The sequence below is a fragment of the Bubalus kerabau genome, chromosome 2, assembly GCF_029407905.1.
Source record: "Bubalus kerabau isolate K-KA32 ecotype Philippines breed swamp buffalo chromosome 2, PCC_UOA_SB_1v2, whole genome shotgun sequence".
NCBI classification, from domain to species: Eukaryota; Metazoa; Chordata; class Mammalia; order Artiodactyla; family Bovidae; genus Bubalus; species Bubalus kerabau.
Window position 1 is genome coordinate 163,087,808 of NC_073625.1, and position 19,381 is coordinate 163,107,188.

Sequence of the window (19,381 nt, forward strand, 5' to 3'; positions counted from 1 at the left end):
CCAGGCATGGGAAAGATCCTGCCTCCTCCTGCTAGCTGAAGCTCTCACTTACCAGGTCAGTTGCACTCGCTCACGTTCACTCTTGCTCAATGGCCCTCACTCTCTTTGTCTCTGCATCTGTCTGTCCGTCTCTCTCTTAGTACCCAGTTTCATACTGGTTACTGTTTGGTCGAGCCTGGATCACTTGTCACCCTAAACACAAATCAGACTGAACTCACACAAGCACAGAGGAGAGAGCTGGGCTCCAGAGAGGACTGGACATCTGTGGTACTTGACGTTCAAGTCCCTGGCGAGATGTCAACATTTCATAGAGCACTTTAAATGTTTTGTTTGAGCGCTAATGCAGCATTCCTCACTGGTCAACAGCAGGAGTCCAGGCAGAAAGCAAAGCAGATTTCCCTCAACATCAGATGTTACACCCAGTGGCTGAGCCAGTCTTGCCTTCCGAAACCACACGAGACTAGATAAACTGGTAAGTAAAAAAGTCCATTCAAGGCAGAGTGTATTTAAAGGATATTTGTAGTGCCACTGTAAAATGGCCCTTTTGTGCTTATCATGTCCTAGAATCCTTTTTATAATAGACAGAGTGACAGATTTACAGGTGAGATTTTACTTCTCCAGGTTCAAAGACTAAACTAAGTCCAATTAATTTTTCTCTGTAAATGTTCTTTTTAATTGCATGAAGCAGGGTTTTCTTTCATGACCTTATGCACAGGCTTTCGTAAACTCCTGTTTGAGAAACTTTATCTTATTGCTTGTAAAATATAAGACAATGTTGTGTGTATCTGGATAGTGAGTTAAAATCAGTTTTGGAAATGGTAAAGAGCACAAATACAGCTGGGTTATGATGTAATCCTTAAAGCTGAGGGAATCCAGTAAAGAACTAAAATACTGCAGGAGAAAAAAACAGGTTTGGTGTATGAGCACAAAAGGCCACAACCTCACTAAAAACTGACACCAAACATGAAATACTTCATGCAAGCAAGCATTTTAAGTCTTCTCTGAAGCGCTAAATGCGTGGGCTACCTGTGTGGATTTAACGGTGAGTCCCATTTGATTTTCAAAGGAAAGAAATGGGAATTTTAAGAGCCTCAGTTGCTGTTTTAGCTTTTACTATATGTCTCAGAAGTTGTTGTATTTTTTTTTAATGGAGTGTTTATTATAAACTCTCATACATGAAATATTTTCTACTTTGAAACTCCTCACATTAATAATAATTTACATTCCCCAGAGAGTATTAAAAGTGTTACACAGAATCCCTCAAAATAATTCAAATATTTTACTAATGACTTCCTTTCTAAAGAAACTGAATTGCATAGATTCTTTCCTCACAACATCTGTTATTTGCTTTTCGGTATGAATTTCTCACACAAATTTCCTTTTATTTATTTTTCCTCTTTAATTCAATAAAGGATGAAAAAATTATTTTTAATGGAGGATAACTACTTCACAATATTGTATTTGTTTCTGCTATACAACAATTTGAATTAGTTATATGTATACACGTAACCCTCCTTCTTGCACCTCCCTCCCACTGCCTCCATTCCACCATCTAAGCTGTAACAGAGCACTGAGCCAAGAGCCCTGTTACACAGCAGCTTCCCACTAGCCATTTTACACATTAGTGTATATATATGTCAATGCTGTTCTCTTGATCTGTCCCACCCTCTCCTTTCCCTGCTGTGTCCCCAAGTCCATTCTCCATCTACGTCTCTACTTCTTTCCTGCAAAAAGGTCATCACTACCAGTTTTTCTAGATTCTATATATATGAGTTAATGTATTCTATTTGTTTTCTCTTTCTGACTTTCGTCTGCACGACAGACTCTAAGTACATCCACCTCACTACAACTGACTCAATTTCATTTCTTTTTTATAGCTAAGTAATATCCCATTGTACGTATGTACCATTTCTTCTTTACCCTTCCATCTGTTAATCAACATCTAGGTTTCTTCCATGTCCTGGCTATTATAAAACCTACTTCAGTGAACATTGGGATACGTGTATCTTTATGAATTATGGTTTTCTCAGGGTATCTGTCCAGTAGTGAGTTTGCTGTTTCTGATGGTAGCTTTATTCCTAGTTTTCTCACTAGGAATACTCTTCATACCTTTTTAACTAGGAACACTCTTTAACTAGGAATATCCACCATACTCTTCTCCCTAGTGGTTGCATCAATTTACATTCCCACCAACAATCCAGGGGAGTTCCCTTTTCTACACATCCTCTCTAGCATTTATTGTTTGTAGACTTTTTGATGATGGCCATTCTGATCTGAGTGAGGTGATATCTCATTGTAGCTTTGATTTGATTTCCCCTAAGATCATGGCATCTGGTCCCACCACTTCATGGGAAATAGATGGGGAAAGAGTGGAAACAGTGTCAGACTTTATTTGGGGGGGCTCCAAAATCACTGCAGATGGTGACTGCAGCCATGAAATTAAAAGACACTTACTCCTTGGAAGGAAAGTTATGACCAACCTAGATAGCATATTCAAAAGCAGAGACATTACTTTGCCAACAAAGGTCCGTCTGGTCAAGGCTATGGTTTTTCCAGTAGTCATGTATGGATGTGAGAGTTGGACTGTGAAGAAGGCTGAGCACCGAAGAATTGATGCTTTTGAACTCTGGTGTTGGAGAAGACTCTTGAGAGTCCCTTGGACTGCAAGGAGATCCAACCAGTCCATTCTAAAGGAGATCAGCCCTGGGTGTTCTTTGGAAGGAATGATGCTAAAGCTGAAACTCCTGTACTTTGGCCACCTCATGCGAAGAGTTGACTCATTGGAAAAGACTCTGATGCTGGGAGGGATTGGGGGCAGGAGGAAAAGGGGATGACAGAGGATGAGATGGCTGGATGGCATCACCGACTCGATGGACATGAGTTTGAGTGAAGTCCAGGAGTTGGTGATGGACAGGGAGGCCTGGTGTGCTGCAATTCATGGGGTCGCAAAGAGTCAGACATGACTGAGCAACTGAACTGAACTGAGCAGTGAGTGATGGTGAGCATCCTTTCATGTGTTTATTGGCCACCTATATGTCTTCTTCCGAGAAATGTCTGTTTAGGTCTTCCACTTATATTTTGATTGGGTTGTCTGTTTTCTGTTATTGAGCTGCATGAGCTGCTTGCACATTTTGGAGATTAATCCTTGGTTAGTTGCTTCATTTGCAATTATTTTCTCCCATTCTGAAGATTGTCTTTTCATTTTATGGTTCCCTTTGCTATGCAAAAGCTTTTAAGCTTAATTAGGTCCCATTTGTTTATTTTTTGTTTTATTTCCATTACTTTAGGAGGTAGGTCAAAGAGGCTCTTGCTGCCATTTATGTTCAGAGAGTGTTCTGCCTATGTTTTCCTCTAGGAGTTTTAGAGTTTCTGATCTTACATGTAAGTTTTTAGTCCACTTTGAGTTTCTTTTTGTGTATGGTGTTAGGAAAAGTGTTCTAATTTCATTGTTTTAGATGTAGCTGTCCAGTTTTCCAAGCACCACTTACTGAAGAGACCGTCTTTTCTCCACTGTATATTCTTGCCTCCTCTGTCAAAGATAAGGTGCCCACAGATGTATGTGTTTTTCTCTGGGCTTTCTATTTTGCACCATTTATCTATATTTCTGTTTTTGTGCCAGTACCATACTGTCCTGATGACTGTAGCTCTGTAGTATAGTCTGAAGCCAAGAAGATTAATTCCTCCAGCTCCATTTTACTTTCTCAAGATTGCTCTGGCTAGTCAAGGTCTTTGTTGTTTCAATCCAAACTGTAAAATTTTTTGTTCTAGTTCTGTGAAAAATGCCACTGGTAATATGATAGGGATTGCACTGAATATGTAGAGTGCTTTAGGTAGCACAGTCATCTTCACAGTATTGATTCTTCCAATCCAAGAATATCTCTCTCCATCTGTTTGTGTCATCTTTGATTTCTCTCATCAGCGTCTTATAGTTTTCTGCATACAGATTCTTTTGTTTCCTTAGGTAGGTTTATTCCTAGATTTTTTTTTCTTTGATGCAGTGGTGAATGGGATTGTTTCCTTAATTTCTCTGACTTTTCTGTTATAACAAGGCAAGGTATTTCTGTGTATTAATTTTGCATCCTGCAACTTGATTAAATTCGTTGATAAGCTCTAATAATTTTCTGGTGGCATCTTTAGGGTTTTCTATGTATAGTATCATGTCATCTACAAGCAGTGATTGCTTTACTTCTTCTTTTCCAATCTGGATTCCTTAAATTTTTCTTCTCTGGTTGCCATGGCTAGGACCTCCAAAACTATGCTGAATAACAGTGATGAGAGTAGGCATCCTTGTCTTGTTTCTGATCTTAAGAGGAAATGCTTTGTTTCTCACCATTGAAAATAATGTTTGTTGCAGGCTTGCTATACATGGCCTTTATTATATTGAGGTAGGTTCCTTCTATGCCACTTATCAGAGACTTTTTTAAATAGATGTTGAGAACTATCAAAAGCTTTGTCTGCATCTATCGAGATTACTGTATCGTTTTTAATCTTTCAATTAGTTAATATGGTGTATCACATGGATCAATTTGCATAAACTGAAGAATCCTTGCATCCCTGGATAAACCCCACTTGACCATAGTGTATGATCCTTTCAATATGTTGTTGTATTGTGTGTGCTAATATTTTGTTGAAGATTTTTGCATCTATGTTCAGTGACACTGGCCTGTAATTGTCTCTTTCTGTGATATTTTTGTCTGGTTTTGCTATCAAGGTGATGGTGGCCACATTGAATGAGTTGCTAATCTGCCCCTATTCCCACATGTACTTGCCTCCAGTGTCCACGGCTGCCAGAGTTAAAAGCATTTTCTGTTGTGGGAACACACTGTCCTTTCATATAATCTACAGACACAGTCTACCTAGTTGACCTTGTGGATTTAATCTGCAGCTTGTGCAGGTGATGGAAAGGATTTTGATGCTCTTCCTCAGTCATTCCGCCCCTGGAGCTCAATTGTGATTTTATCTACATGTGGGCCACCCACAGGAGCCTGCTCCTGAGGCTGCCCTAGAGGACCTGAGTCTGCCCTAACCTCTACACGTGGGCCACCCACAGGAGCCTGCTCCTGAGTCTGCCCCAGTGAGGACCAAACACAGAGGTGGCATGGCTGCTTGGATCCTGGGGGCCCTGGAAGCACAGGTGCACAGGGAGGCTGGAAGCCATGGGTTCAAGGGATACAGCTCTGTTAGGAGCTTTTTCTAGCCTCCAGCAGCAGGCACACAGGAGGCAACCGTGGGTGGTCCTTCTCTATTGCTGGGCTGCTGTGGGGGGAGAGGTCACAGTGGTGGCTCCAGCCCTTGCGAGTGGCTAGGCAACAGTGCCCTGCTTCCAATGCCGTCAACATTTCCTCCAAAGGCATCCCCTGTTGCGGACTTCCTTCCTCCCGTTCCCTCAGACCATCTCCCTACAATCAATAGCAGTCCTCACCCTAGGATTGCTCTCCAATCCCCACGCTCCAGCTCGAGCCCCTGTGTGCACTGGTGGACGTGAGTCCAGTCCGGGGTACACAGGCCTGTGGCAGACTGTCCGTGTGGTTCCCACTCTATGCAGACTATCACAGATCAGCCGCTTCACTCTCCTCTGATTCTTCAAATGCTTCCCTTCTGTCCCAACCGATTTCCCTGGAATTCAGGAATCTCTCCCCTGCTTTAGCTCCCCAACCCCGGGGTGCAAGTCTGGTCCTCCTTGCTCTCCTCCTCCTTCTCACTTCTTTCATCCTGGGTAGTCATGTGTGGATTCGTATAGTCCTTTCTGGTGATCAAGGCTCCTAGTAGTATTCAGCCAGTGTTCTGTGAGAACTATTGCATCTCCAAGTGTTGTCCAGAGGTGTCTGTGGAGACAGATGCACTCCATTCCACCTGCTCCTCTGCCATCTTAGACCCAATTCCTAATGTCTTATAAGTTTTTATTTCCATCTTGATTGAGTCTTCTGATTTCTTCCTCTGAGATTTCACATAACACTATTAAATATCAAGCATTGGTACCATTTTAAGCTTAATTCGTGGATGGAAAGACCAAAGTATGTAACTTGTGAAACTTATTCTATTGCTTGTTTTTCTAGAAAGTTGGGTAGTAAATTCCATAGAATCTAAATTAATAATTTTAAAACTTAGTTCATTTTTAACATCCATTCCAGTTTATTTCCCAGTACAAAAAAAAAAAAAAAAAAACCATCTTTTGCTAAGGAGCTCCATTTTCTGGTGAGATTGTAAGAATACTTCAAATGAAATAAGGCAGAGGTTTACAGCATATTTTGCCAATGACAATCAGTTTCCCCCTCTGCCATCAGAAACTTCAGAAATCACTAAATTTAGTACTTGCTGTAAGTTGTGACTTCCTTCTTCATAAATTACTCTTTAAAGGAGTCTTCCCTAATTCAGTTTTATATCTATCACTTCCCTGCCAATTTTCTCCACTTAAAGAAAGTATTCACAGGAGAAAATCTATCCACCTATACAGACCGTTAGACATAAAGGTAGATCTCACATTTAACACAATTAAAAAGAAGAGACTGGCATTTGCAACTAATTCCTCTTTCCTCCATTCGGGCCAACTGTCTGCATCAACTCATTCTGGGGAAAAATGCTCCATGGCCTTCAGCACTTCTTCAACAGAAAACATTTCACTGGCTACTAGGCAGCATTCACACGGTCACCAGATAGTTTGAGAAAGAAAATCCATAATAAAAGTTTAATTTGTAAAACATAACCAAGATCAAGGTTCATTGACTTTTGCTCCTATGCCCTTTTATGCAACTATATAGATTTTCACTGTTCATGCATAATTTTACTAAAGACTATTTTAAATAAATCTGCATTAACCATATGAAATTGACATTTTTTGCACATAAAATATAATCAAATATTAGCAATTGTATATGACTCGATCTAATAAAAAAGAAAACAGTATTAGAAGGTAGCCCCAACAATCAAAGGGTGAGGGAAACATCACTAGTAACAACCTACATAATTCAAAATCACTGTGGATTTTGAATGCAGATAATTTGATAGTTACTGCAGCCATGAAAGTAAAGGGTGCTTGCTCCTTGGAAGGAAAGCTATGACAAACCTAGACAACATATTACAAAGCAGAGACGTTATTTTGCCGACAAAGGTCCATATAGTCAAAGCTATGGTTTTTCCAGTAGTTTTTCATGTATGGTTGTGAGAGCTGAACCATAAAGAAGGCTGAGCACCAAATAACTGATGCCTCTGAATTGTGGTGGTGGTGAAGACTCTTGAGAGTACCTTGGACTGCAAGGAAATCAAACCAGTCCATCCTAAAAGAAATCGTTGGAAAGACTGAATATTCTTTGGAAGGACTGATGCTGAAGATCCAATACTTTGGCCACCTGATGCGAACATTTAACTCACTGGAAAAGACCTTGATGCTGGGAAAGACTGAAGGCAAAAGGAGAAGAGGGCAACAGAGTTTGAGATGGTTAGATAGCATCACTGACTCAGTGGAATTGAGCATACTCTGGGAGACAGTGGTGGACAGAGGAGCCTGGCATGCTGCAGTTCATGGGATCACAAAGACTCAGACACAACTCTGCAACTGAATAACAAACAACAACACATAATTCCTATACACTAATGAGATTTAGGGACTTCCCTGGTGGCTCAGATGGTAAAGTGCCTGCCTACAATGCAAGAGATCCAGGTTCAGTCCCTGGGTCGGGAAGATCTCTGGAAGAAGGAAATGGCAACCCACTCCAGTATTCTTGCTTGGAAAATCTCATGGATGGAGGAACCTGGTAGGCTACAGTCCATGGGGTCACAAAGAGTCGGACACGACTGAGCGACTTCACTTTTACTGAGATTTAGGAATTCTAATTTGGAGAAGGCAATGGCACCCACTCCAGTACTCTTGCCTGGAAAATCCCATGGGCAGAGGAGCCTGGTAGGCTGCAGTCCATGGGGTCGCAAAGAGTTGGACACGACTGAGCAACTTCACTTTCACTTTTCACTCTCATGCACTGGAGAAGGAAATGGCAACCCGCTCCAGTGTTCTTGCCTGGAGAATCCCAGGGACAGGGGAGCCTTGTGGGCTGCCGTCTACGGGGTCGCACAGAGTCGGACACGACTGAAGCGACTTAGCAGCAGCAGGACTTCTAATTATCTGTACAAGTACTCCTCTGTTTTTAAAGCCTCTGCACAGATTCTGCTATCAAAAGTGGATATTTCCAGCAGCCAAATTACACTGGGAAAGAACTTCTATCATTGGCTCTGTTTTACTGATTAGGAAACTGGAGTCCAGAGAGCTTTGGTGATTCAAACAGGATAACACAGCTAATAAAGTCCAAGGGTTGAACTTAAAAGGAAAAAGTCAAAATGTCTTCAAATCAAATGCCCTGTCGCCTGCCCCATCCGGTCTCTGACCTAAGGAGATAAAAAGTCCAATAAGAATTGTGATTTATACACAAATAAAAGCTGGAGATGCAAGAGTATGTGGGACTGCTCTTCGCCTTAACTAGGTACTTACACAATAATGGCAATAATCACATTGTATAAAACAGTCAATATTATTGGGACTCAGGTTTTTAGAGAGGAAATTTTCCACCATTGAAAAAGCAGGGCACTTTTCAGACAAACAGCTGAATTTGAATCTACTGTGGGCTTGGGCTACATTTTGTTTTTTAGTTCCTTTGCCTCTGTGATCCACCTCCGCTCCATCACAATAAAGCTATCACCCCAAAGAACTACTAAGACAATAAAACAGGCCAGTCCCTGGTACCTTAGGAGCTACTCAATAAAAAGGGAGCTCCTCCCTCTTCCTTGCTAGTAACTTACTAAGTTAGAGGGATTCCTGTCAAGAGTAAAATCCCACAGGAAATTGCTTGAATTGATTCACACAGTCATCGGGCCAAGTAAGAAATCATAAAATAAGGGGAAATGAATACTTCTCCCAATTTATCTCCTATCATTCCAACAGAAAACTGGACACTGCGTCAGTATTTTAGTAGTAAGTACCTATCAACAGGTCCACTGGCCACTAACTGTAACCAGTTAGTGACCACTGTAAACAAGTAGACCAGTCCCTCCAGCCCAGATCAGCAGGTCTGACAGCTGTGGGGCATGGAGATCTGGGTCAGGGCCCATGAGCCCCACAGGTGATGGTCTTACACAGAAAGGGGTGGGAGGAACTAATGAAAGGTATTATTTGCTTAATTCATGTTTGATGGATGGATGGACAATCAAACAAATTAACAACCATATCAAAAAACTCAAAACAGAAGAAAAATGAAAGATATCTGATGAGCAGGAGTTACAATGATAGGCAGAAGTTATATACATTTTTCATTTAGTCACTCTCCATAAAGATCTGGTGTCTTTTTTTGTTTTGGGATTTACAGACAGTCCATATATGGGATGGATTAAGAGCTGACATAATAAAATAAGCAAACTAAACCCCCAAAAAAACCTTATTAGAAAATAGAGTAAAATATATTTTAGCCAAGAATTGTCAAACTTTGGTCTCAAGAGCCTTTGAACACTACTGAGAAGCCCAAAGCTCGTTGTTATACACAGCAATGTTTACTATATTAGAAATTTTAATTGTGAAATTCATAAAATATTTTTAATTTGTTTTAAAAATAGCATTAAATGTTAACATGAAAAATACATAAAAGTAATTATATTTCCCTAAAAGCTTTGTGAGGAAAATAGCATGATTCTACATTTTTGCTCATCTCTTTAACATCTGGCCTAAGACAGTTAAATTCTCACATCCACATCTGCATTGGATGAGTTTCAAAATGTAATTTTAGTTAAAGTGTACTGAAGAAAATCTAGTTTCACATAGATATATTCTAACAGGACAAGGAAGAAGTATTTTTGTAGCTTCTGGATTTTCTTCTTTGGTGGTAGCGGTGGTGGTGGTGGTGTAGTCACTAAGTCGTGTCCGACTCTTGCGACCCCATGGACTGTAGCCCGCCAGGCTCCTGTCCATGGGGATTCTCCAGGCAGGAATACTGGATTGGGTTGCCATTTCCTTCTCCACCCTCTTTGGTACCACATCAAAACTCAAAAAAGCAGCAGTTTCTTAAAGGCTGTTTGCAAAGGAGAAACTAAATCCATATCAATGAACATTTTTGTTGCATTGAAAATCCTTTAGTATAATTTAGTCTTTGAAGAAATCTTTTACCACTGCTAAATTTTATATCATGTAATTGTTGGTCATTTGGAGAGATACATTCATCCAGAACTTTGAAGTATACTTTTCATTACACAGTATCAAAAAACAGTATTTATAGTGGCACTGATCTCATTCTAAGTACTGGAAAGTACTGCTATTTTTTTTCCTTGACTTGAAGGAGCATTCTATTCAATGTTGAGAAAATGTCCACCAAATACCCAAGTATGAACTGCTAGAGTTTGTGTATCCTTCTTTCCAGTAAAAATGGTGTTCCATGAAGAAAGCACCTAATTTAGCTCATAACTCACTCTCAAGTGTTGTTCCTCTAGATAACTATCATATATAGCAGAAGTGCTTTGTGAACTATTCTTATAATGCCACATGAAACATTTAAATATTTGTCAAAAGGACAATACCTATTACATCATCACAGTCATTCTAAAGTGAACTTAACTTTTTCTGTTTTGTAGGGTTGTTTTTTTTTTAAGATTTATTATTTTATTTTTGGGCTGCGCTGGGTCTTTGCACTGCACACAGGATGCCTGTGTGCAGGCCTCCTCCAGCTGCAGCGAGCAGGGGCTACTCTTCATTGGGGTGTGTGGGCTTCTCATTGTAGTGGCCTCTCTTGTTGCGGAGCGCAGGCTCTAGACACACAGGCTTCAGCAGTTGTGGCACGAGGGCTCAGTAGCTGCAGCTCCCAGCTCTAGAGCGCAGGCCCAATGGCTGTGGCACACAGGCTTAGGTGCTCCATGGAACGCAGGATCTTCCTTCCTAGATCAAGGAAGTTCCTTGCATTGCAAGGTGGATTCTTAACCACTAGACCTCCAAGGAAGCCCCATATGTTGTTGGCTTTTTTGTTTGTTTGTTTACTAAGGTTGCATGCCAGTAAGTTACAAAATGACTACAGGACACAATTGGGTACATGGCCTTCAAGTGTGCTGAGGTATCAGCAAGTTTGTTTTACACACTGCGGCTTTGGCACCATTAGTACATTTACTAATGTACACCATTAGTACATTACTAAATCTGAGAATAGGAAATGAGGATTGGCATCCACAGAGGATTTGCAATCACTTTGGGAAATTGTTTGACATCATTGTCTATAGTTTAACATTCATATACCTATGATTCAATAATTAAATACCTAGATTTATGCACACAAGAAGCTCTTTCACATGTTCATCCAAAGACATGAAGGATATATACCTTGGCATGGTTCAAAAGGGCAAAAGCCTGGAAACGTGCTGAACACAGGAAGCTAAATGGTCAGACACAGGAAGCTGAATGGTCAGAAAACAGGAAGCTGAATGGTCTGAATGGTCAGACAATGGAATGTTACAGTCACCAAAACAGATGATTTATAGCAACACTCAAGTAACATGGACAATGCGTGGTGTGATAATATTTAAACCACTCAATGATTACATATGTTTCCTAAAGATCACAATTTCATACACACACATAAGCATACAACACACTTTTAGGACTATACATACATGTAACAAAACATAATAAAACTAAACTGAGTAAATGAAAAAAATGAGGCTCAGGGTACATGGTGGCCAGAGAGACGGCATGTGGGAAGAAAGAAAATTCAGTTCCATGTATTAATAGCTTATTATTGTCAGTCTTGGCTTTTGTTTTGGTTAACAAGTTTGAAGGAAATTAATAATGTGATTAAGAATAATAAGATAAAAATTTTTACAGTCAATCTTGCATGAACCTTGCATAATAAGAATATGCCATAAACCAAAGACTATGGTTAATCCGATTTTATGCACCAATGATTTTAAAAGATATCTATACATTTTAACCTATTCAACACATAGAAAATATACAACTCTGAGGTCCTGAACAGACTCATCGTTCAACAGTTGAGTCCTTTATTTGACCAAAGTTGTACAGATACAGTCATTCATAAATTCAGTAAATATCTAATGAACTTCTACTATATGCCTGGCACTAATTTAACAGTGAAGAAAAGAAGTAAGTTCTATTTTCATGAAGGCTACCTTTAAGAGGGTGGCACAGTAGGAAGAGGGAGGTGGAGGGATGATGGAAAAAATAAATTGAAAAGTAAGTATCACTTTAAATAACGAAGATGGCTCTGAAGAAAATAAAACATGTGAGAGGCTGGAGTGTGCTGGGTAGGTGCTCGGCTGTGTCAGGGGTCGTAAACCTACGGTAAGGCCCCACTGAGAAAGTGATGTGTTAACAGAGACCAATATGAGGCAACCACAGTAAGATGCTAGAGACAGACAACCACAGGCAGAGGTCAGGGCTCCGAGAACCTCTGCCCCATTGAGGTTCATCTTTATAGAGCTGAACTTCAGCATCGCCGTGGAGACAGTGTGAAGGCAAATCTACCTGGATATTCCTGCTCCTCCTATGCAGTTCCTGACAAACTCTGGTGGGTCACGTTTGTAGACCCTTGCCAATGCCTCTCTCCCTCTGCCCCCTCACCCTCAATTTACAAAGGAACAAAAGCTTTTCATGATTTATTTGAGACAGAGAAAAAACATGTATCTGCTCAGAGCTTTTCCTGACACTGGATGGCAGGCAAGGAAAAGCTCAAGGGAATAGCTGGGCAGTTAAGCTTTTGCTTTTCAATTTTTGTCCCACTCAGCCAAAAAAATTAGAGTGAAATAATTTTTTTTATGACACATACTGGTTTACTTGTCAAAAGCAACAAATATCTGCAACCTTGCGTTCTCTACACCCCCACCCCATATGCACAAACTGCCTGCACTTTGCCACAAGCTGATCATGTCAGGGACGTTCAGGAGACAAAGTTTGCTGACACTTTTGCTGCTGCAGGCTGGGCAGATTCATATTATAGGTTAAAAAAAAAAAAGCCACATAGCTGAAGAAGGGCCTCTGCTGTCCACAAGGAGAGCAATTGTGGGCCCTGGCTAAGGAATTCGGGGTAGTAATAATCCAAGTTATGCTGACATTACACCTGCCAGGCATCCCTCAGCCATCCACTGGGATGGGGGTAGGGGATGAAACCAAGGAAAAGAGCATACAGGTAAGATGCTACAGTCACTGAGGGCTTGAACGACCTGGATTTCAATTGCAGGTGCTCTGGTTACCATCTCAGAACTCGCTCAAGCTACTAAGCTCCCTTACATAGCATTCTTCCTATGTAAAGTAAGGATGTCTTCAGTCATTCATCAGAAATTCATTCAACTCCTATTATGATCCATTTGCTGAGCTAGATGAAAATACGAAGCTCTCTCTCCATTCAGTGGAACACACAAGCTAATAAAGACAAGACTTTTCAACAAGAAACAATAGTCCATAGTCGTTACAGCTTTAGAATAACACTCTCAGTTCTACAACACACTTGTTCTTACACCTTGGATAAGTTATTCAAGCTCTCTAGACCTCAGTTTCCTCAACTGTAATATGGGATTTCTCTTATCAGGAGGATTTTTAAAAGCACAGCTGTAGTTCATTCATTTTCACTGCTACACAAAATTCCACTAAAATTTTAAACTCATTCTCCTGTCAAATCCTCCAGTTGCTATTTCTACACTTTGGCCAAGTAATAAGTAATGTTTCTATGAGCATCTTCTTGTATATCCTTGGAATGCTTCTGGAAGAGATTCTTCTAGAACATATACTTAGGAATTAAAATGCTCAGCTAAAGGGTGAATGAACGTTCATCTTTTCCAACTACTTCCAAGCCTTTTTCAAAGATTCCAATTCCTTTAGAAACAATAATACTGAGCTGGGGATAAAAAAGAAAAAAAAAGCCCTGTAAGACTACACAAACCATGAACCATGAACAATTTTTTAATGGAATCTATGTTCATATAGATTTAAATCAAGATGGGAAATAAAAGACACAAAATTCAAGACAGAGTTCTCTCCCAGTGGAGAAAGGCACAGCCCAGGGGGAATGAGAAGGGAAAAGTTGGCATACCCAGTAAGGCTCTGGCTCTCAAGTCAATACTGTGTTCTTTTTGTGTGCTTTAGCTTCTTTGCATAAATTCTTTTCAAAATATCAAATATTCCACTGACAAGAATAAGACTCTTTACCGTTTGAGCCACAAGGAAATCCCTTGAAAAGAATAAGTATTTTTAAAAGCAGTTAGCATTGCCTGTATCTGATACATAGGTAAAGTTCCAAGTAACTGGCAATTATTGCTGTAAAATGTGAAGAGAGTAGAAACAGATGACAAGACTGTTTCTAGATAACAACCCAGGACTGCAGGAAATGGAGGTGCTCAGCGGAGAGCTGGGTGAGGAGGCTGCTCAGATACCAGAACCACAAGGACTCTGGGCTCTAAGAGGGCAGGATCCCCAATACCAAGAACACTGCCTCATAGAAGGTGCCAAAAGCATTATATGAGACATGAAGGGAAAAGTCTGTCTTACAGATGACAGTCTTAAACAATATTCTAAACAAAGTTTACTTCGGCTTAGAAGAAGCGGGGAGAATGAGAAAAGATGGCCAGGAACAGAGTAAAAAACACCAATTTCAGGGCAGGCAGAGAAGCTCCCAAAGGTGACTGAGAAGAAAAGGTAAGGAAGGTAGAGATGTCTAAGAACTGCTCGCTTCCACCGCATCCCATCTGTTTGTTTTTCATGATACTAATTTATTTAGAGGTTCTGAGCTGGCTCTTTTATAGAATGATCATGCTCTGAATCTGTCCAATTGTTTATCCATGATCAGCTTTTTAACAAGTTATGTTGTATACATCTGAGTTATATTGGGGGCGGGGTGAATATCAAATTATTCCATTTTTGGTAAGTTGAATCATTCAGTGACTGTCAGATATCCCTACTGAAAAGGTATAATTTTTCCTTTGTTATTCTAAGTGATTTGAGAGTGATGCTTGTAGACTAGAACATCCTGTTCTCCTAGAAACTTTTGCTGACTTTTCACAAACCTTGAAGATTGTTGCCTGCATCCGTTATTATGCTGAGACTGAAAACTGGTTTCTTTCTATCATTCCTTCTACCTTTTCTAGTTGACTTTCTTCTGTGAAGACATTCTCTTGTCTTCATCCTCCCTTTTTTATCTATATTTTTAACAGTACTAGCAACTCTTGAATTTGGTTTGCTTTCAAAAGTGTTTTCATCTATTACTGTTATTGATATACAAATTGTAGAATTTAGAAGTGCCACCAAGTCAGCTCTCATGTCCTTTTGTTCCCTCCTTAACATTTCCTTGCTAGTCTGAGTACTCCCTTGCTTTTTGCCGGCAAGGTATCAACTCACTTTTCCCTGTGCCTAATTTGAAATCAGTCATTTCCCCAAGGAGGCTTGGTCCCTTTTAGTGGGCAGTGATACTCAGAAACAAGACAAGCTCATTGATATTGGGGCTCATTCTTTGCCACCTACAGAGGATTTCTACTTTTGTTATGTGAGGTTGGAAAAGGCTTGAGCAAGTTTATAGCTATGAGGGTGTCACAACTTCAAGAGAACTTCTGCAGGTTTATACCTTGAAAGAAAATAGTCTAAAGACAGAGACAGATCTTGAATACAAGAGAGGAAAGCAATAATGTATGGATAAAGATTAGAAGTCAGGGAAGGCTACATTAAAAAAAAAAAAAAAAAACAGTATGGAGAAAATAAAACTGATCCTTGTCGAAGTAGGTCATGAACATGAAATGCAATTCATGGTACAGATGGAAAGGAACACTTCTAATTATCAGATTTTGTACAGTTCAGACAACTACATCTGAGGCAGTGATGAAATGGCAACTAATAGCTCCCACAGGGTACGGCAAGATGTAAGACAGCTCTCTCAAAACATGTAAGACTGATTCAAATTGAAATCCATATGAAAAGTGAAATAATCACTAATGGATTATTTAAAGAGGACATTTACATTCAACAATGGATCCCATTGGGAAGGGCCTAGAACTCAAGAAGAAAAGGTCTTCCATTCCATATGCACTCTGAGCACCATCTTTAAGCTGCATGAAAATGCATCTTTCACATTTAAGTCCTACTTATTTTCAAGTGAATTATAGTTGCTCCATTGTCATATATTGTGTTTAACAAAATACAAATTCATTTAAAGAATTTTCCCAATTCATAACAATACATTTATTGAATCAAAATTTACTGACTTCCTCTTACAGGCAGGAAGTACCTGAATTTTAGGCTTTAAAGTGTATAAGAATCACTTCTCTGTAGTATTTCTATTCCCACTTAAAAGTCCTGGATATTTATATTCTTTTCCTTTGGATATGTAAGCCTGAATCTTGAACAAACATAAAGGTGATTGATATTCATCTAAGACATGAAAGCAGTTGGTTTCTCAGAATTAAAAATCTGTTCCCCAGCCCCCTAGCAAAGGGGCATGTGTTAAGGCCGCCCTAAGCCCAAAGATCTGAAGATCTGAGTACAGCATGCCTGACTGAGAAACTCCATCTCAGTGAAGCAAAAAGAGGTCAGAGATTCATTTCCTTGCCTGGCCCCCAGGGAACAGAAACACATATTCCAAAACAATGCTGCAGAAGAACAGGCTGCAGGCAGAAGCAGGGGGGTGGCAGGAAGAGGGAGAGTCAGAAATCATGACATCTCCATTTAATTCCATAGAAGGAATCAGCCCCCCGAACTCTGGAGACAGGAGTTTCATAGCTTTACATCACTCTCATGGACTGCCAAGTAGGAGCATGAAATGCTTTGGACTTCACCCTTACTGCCTCAGAGTGAAGGGAAACCCTCACTTACTTAGAGTGCCACTTCCCATTACTAGAACCGAGGGACCATAGAATGCACAGCCTTCCCCCAGCCACCCCTAGGCAAACACTGCTAGGCCAGACTCCCCGGAGAGGTGCGGAGCACTCGGAAAATGGATCTACAGTGTCTCGTGCAGCCGTGCATGAGCGCAGAAAAACCACCTCACATAGATGTGGGGAAGTAGGGCACATGTGGGGCCCGGCCCAGGGGAAGTCCTGGCCCACTCCGAGTCCCAGAGACTTCGGATCCAATTCTGCTGTCAGCTGAGTCACTCACTCTCTGAACCCCCACTGGTCCCTCTGAGTCACACAATGCCGGGCACCAGGTCTTACAGGAATAGAAACCCTACGCAGTAGCAACTACTACCTCTCCTTTTAGATGTAAACACAGAAACCAGGAGGCATTCTGCAGATAGGGCAGATTCTTTACCGTCTGAGCTACCCAGGAAGCCCCAAATAATTGACTACCACAGCTATTAAGAAATTGAGCCATATTTTTAACCAAGGTCCACTGTGTCCATTTAATCATTATGCTCCACTGCCTGCCCATTATTCCAATAGGACAGTAAAGAAAACCTACTTCACATTCCAAGACCTAAACATATGAATCACGTATTGCTGCTGAGTTACTCAATGCATAAAGTTTAGCATCAATTACAGAGTTGATTACATTCTATTCCTGTATCAAAATGGTAAGAAATATAACTATTATTAAGGGGCTACTTCATATCTTAAACCATGGGAGCTGCTGGCACCTAGTGGATAGAGTCTGGAGATGCAGCCTTCTATAATGCACCAGACCACTCACCCACAGAGAACTGCAACTCAAAAAAATGTTGACAGTACCAAGGATGAGAAATCCTGGGCAACCCCAAGACTATAGGTGAAAAATCCCCCCAAATCCATCCTGACAAACTAGATGCAGTTACTGACACAGAGGCTAGGGTCCGTGGTGGGGGGGCATTTTCATGGCCCCAGGAGGGCCTGTGCAGCACCTCACCTCTTCCCCCAGCTCCTAATTATCTGCCTGCATCACACAAAGATGTGAAGACAGACCCAGGTTCAAGGAGATGCCACTCTTGCACATAGCTGCGAGTTTGGCTAAATGTAGTTTAAGGAAAGTGGTTGGAATTAAAAGTAAAAACTAAGTCTTCATGTTATCAGTCTACCTGTTATTACATGGAATCAAAGAACGGCTGTTTGTGGCAGAAACTCACAGATGTTTAGTCTTCGTGATTTTGAGAGTCTGTAAACAGGAGGGCCCAGGAAGGAGGCCTGAAGGTGTAAGGACAGAGCTGAGCTTATGCTTTGGTGGAAGAGGAAGTTCTGAGGTGTCTGCAATTCAGCCTATGAAGAACATGCAGGTGCTTCCAATGTGAGAATGAATCAGCACTGCTCGTCAATTAAAGGTCTGTAAGACCCTGATGCTGGGAAAGATTGAAGGCAGGAGGAGATGAGGACAACAGAGGATGAGATGGTTGGATGGCATCACCGATGTGATGGACATGAGTTTGAGTAGGCTCTGGAAGCTGGTGATGGACAGGTAAGCCTGGAGTGCTGCAGTCCATGGGACTGCAAAGAGTCAGACACGACTGAGTGACTGAACTGAACTGATAGTCAAAGCTATGGTTTTTCCAGTAGTCCTGTATAGATCTGAGAGTGGGACCATAAAGAAGACTGAGCACCGAAGAATTGATGCTTCTGAACTGTGGTGATGGAGAAGACTATTGAGAGTCCCTTGGACAGCACGGAGGTCAAAACAGTCAATCCTAAGGGAAATCAACCCTGAAAACTCATTGAAAGGACTATGCAGAAGCTCCAGTACTTTGGCCACCTGATGCAAACGCTGACTCATTGGAAAAGGTCCTGATGCTGAGAAAGACTAAAGGCAAAAGGAGAAGGCAGCGGCAGAAGATAAGATAGTTGGATAGCATCACTGATTGATTTTATGGACGTGAATTTGGGCAAACTCTGGGATATAGTGAAGGACAGGGAAGCCTGGAGTGCTGCAGTCCATGGGGTTGCAAAAAGTTGGACACAACTTAGTGACTGAACAACAAACAACTCAGAGACAACAACATCTGCCCACTTACAAGTAAAAGCACGTTTCTCGCTGGCGTACATTCTGACCGAAGATGAAGTCAATGGGCCATGGTGGCCAGGAGTTTGAGGAATCAAGTTAGACCTCATGCCCATATATAGAGAAAACTGGTTGGAAGGGAGAAACAGCAACAACCTCATGCCCAGGATCCTAGCATCTAAACCACAGCAGCAGACCTGGGTTTCCTCCAGCAACAGGGTCTCCACCAACTGACTACTGTCATTTGTTTTAATCACTAATATACGTGGTCTGTTTCTAGTCAGGTGTTCATTTTTAAACTTTCAGAAACTGGCAAATTAAACAGAGGTTCTGTACACAATGGTACCCAGAGGCTCACTGGAGAGACTGCACCCACACCTGGCAGACCTCTTAACCACTAGATCCCACTCTCACACTCACATGTCCACCTCACCTCAAAAAAAAAAAAAAAAAATACTTGATAAGTGA

General features: G+C 41.0%; 2 protein-coding genes across 9 annotated transcripts in view; one reads left to right on the plus strand and one right to left on the minus strand.

The window, feature by feature from the left end:
• Positions 1-19,381, minus strand: part of MED12L (mediator complex subunit 12L) — a 362,611-nt gene that overhangs the window by 192,907 nt on the left and 150,323 nt on the right. The gene's annotated exons all lie outside the window — the stretch shown is intronic.
• P2RY14 (purinergic receptor P2Y14) overlaps positions 445-19,381 on the plus strand; it is a 33,641-nt gene continuing 14,704 nt past the window's right edge. The window contains exon 1 of one of the 2 annotated variants that reach the window (XM_055569358.1): positions 445-472. The gene's annotated coding sequence lies outside the window, so the exon portion shown is untranslated. The remainder of the gene's footprint in view (positions 473-19,381) is intronic. The other variant, XM_055569357.1, reaches the window with a different exon arrangement.